The following is a 2,645-nucleotide window of genomic DNA, read 5'->3' as shown; positions in this document are numbered from 1 at the left end:
ACCAGAGGCATCCACACAATGATGGGCACAAATCAAGCAACAGAGACTAAATGTGAAGACCCTAAAATGGTGCCTCCCTTACACGGGGTCTTTGAAACACCGTAACCAGAGCGGAAAGAGGCTGGATTGCTGCTAGGGCCTCGTCCTGGGTCACAGTCGCCCAATGGTACCCAGTCCCCTGAGCACCCTAAGAGGTGCTGGGTTTTGCCCCAAGGAGGCTTTGTCAAAAGCCTGACATCTCAGCTCCCCCATTACGGCTCTCAATCAAGGCTTTGCAAGTGGTAGTCCAGGGGCGAAAAGGAGCACTAAAGAAGTATCTTAAACTCATTTCCTATAATTTTTGTATTTACAAATGAACTACTTAGGTCTTTTCTTCCTCTCCTTCCTGCATCTACCTACTACATGCATTTCAGTAGATAAAATTTGAGTCCTTACTAAAATATTTTTCATGCTTCTTTTCAAGAATATATCTTTTCTTTCTATATACCCTAGCCCCAAATGAGAATTTTTTGTTTTAGACACTGAATATTTATCACAGAACTCAGAGGCCTTTGGAAGAAAAAAAAAAACACAAAAACTTCCCAAGTCTTTTGGTTAAGTACAGAAACATAAAATTGAAACCCCTGGAATAGCCCTACTTAGATTATAAACGACTTAGGAAAGTGAGACCCATAGAATCATCTAGTTTCCTCTCCCTTCATCCTTAATCACAACCTTTTGGGCTAGATAGGGAAAAAAAAAAATCTTTCCACTCAGTGTCTACAAAAGTTATTTATCCAGAGGGCGATTTAGGAGAACCTGAACCCAAACAGTCCACTGCACAGCCCTCTGCCCAAACTATTACTGGGACTCGTTCCTTCTACTAAATGTCTAGTTTTGAATTGACAGCTACAAAAACCGGCATGCTCATTACGAAGTCATGATGTCAGGGACCATCATGTACCCTGGAGAGTGTCAGCTGACTAACCTAGCCAGGTTGCAACGGGGCCCCAGGAAGTAGGGTGACTCTTTCCGGGAAGGCAATCCTTCTTCCTCTGTGCTAGAAAATGACCAACATTCCCGTGGGGTTTGGACATGCCCACCCTGCACCCACGGGCAGCCAGGGGTGACACAGTGTATCAACCCTGGAAGGAGGATGGAGGATAAAATGGACTATTTTGTTCATTTCAGATTCTGCCTCCTCAGAGCCTGGGATCCTGGCGGGGCAGGGGAGGGGGGCAGACTCACGGCCTTTTGATTCTACCACCAGTCACCTGAAGAGATGTCTACACCTCAGTTGCGTGCCAGAGACAACTTTTGGATTTCTGTGACCTGTAAAGAAAAGCCATGTAGATTTACAAGGAATGGTCTCTGCATCCAAGCCTGACAAATGTCGAAACGGGGATGAAGGATTAAGAAAAGGTTAATCCCCCGTTTTCAAAATGTTTGACTTGGTGTTTCTTTCGAGAAAGGTCTGAATTTTTAAGAACTGTTTCAGTGACATTTGGTAGTGGTGAACACTGACCAACCCTTATTTGTGCATGCGTGTGTGTCTTCCATTGTTCCCTTGGAAACTACCTGCTCCGAGACTGCAGTCTACCATCTCCAGTAAAAGCTCTGGAAGCAGAGGGTGACAAGACAAGAGAGACAAGAGACCAAGGAAAGGAAGAATACATTTTTCTCCAACATTAACCTTCTCAACCCTACATGAAGATACAGCACTGAGGGCTCTAAAACCCCATATTAGAAACACTGACCATTATGTTCCTGGTTGTCCTTTTGTTTAACACCTATTCAAAAACTGGCAGGTGTCAGCATCTTAAAAGCAAAGGTCAAAGCTAAGGAAAAGAGCCTTGACCTTTTTTTTTTTTTTTTTAAGGGAAGATTATTATCTGCGTGGAACTGAAGGCTTCCCTTTTACAACCACTAAGCTGGGTGAATCTCTTAAAAGTCCTTTACCAGCTTGGTAGGAGACATGGGGTCGGAGCCCAAAGCCCATCCAGGGCCCCGCCCCTCCCCCTGCAACACTGGGGGGCCCCAGCAAGTGAGCCTGTGGTCAGACCCACTCCTGCTGTGCCTTTGACCCTGCCGGAGGGAGAGCCACGTAAAAGGACACTTCAGTAGCAAAATCCCCTACACTCAGTTCCACCCCACCTGAAGTAGTAGTATAAGGTGGCTCCTTGCAATTTTTTAATGGCTGACAAACCCAAAGGGCTAGTGGATTCTCTGCCTCGTCTGTCTCCAGGCCCCGTGTGCTCTGGTGCTCTCCTTCTGCCTTACTTGCTGTTCCTGGCCCTCCCTTACTCCATCTCAGGCCGGGCGAGGGGCAATGAACCAATTGGGAAGACACTCCTTCCTGCTTCCTGTGAGGAACACCAATCCATCAAGATCGCTGTGCACTTTGCTACCAAGTGCTCTTTCCTCCAGACATTTTAAGTGGCTTCCCGGAATCTGAACGTTCTCATGAGCCCACTGCACCCCTACTTCTCCTCAGACTAACAGGCTTCTGCGGACAGATGTGCCTTCTCCTGCTAGGAGCGGGTGCAGCGGGGGCGGGGCGGGGTTGGGGTTGGGGAGCCGGCACCCACTGAGCTTGCCCACGACGACAGGAGCACGTGGCTTGCCAAGGAGGCCAAGGTGAAGGGGGCGGATGAGGTGAGGAGGAA

The sequence above is a fragment of the Leptonychotes weddellii genome, chromosome 8, assembly GCF_054177405.1.
Source record: "Leptonychotes weddellii isolate Sample4059 chromosome 8, ASM5417740v2, whole genome shotgun sequence".
Lineage (NCBI taxonomy): Eukaryota > Metazoa > Chordata > Mammalia > Carnivora > Phocidae > Leptonychotes > Leptonychotes weddellii.
The sequence above is the reverse complement of the archived record's forward strand: the minus strand, read 5'-3'. Positions refer to the sequence as shown.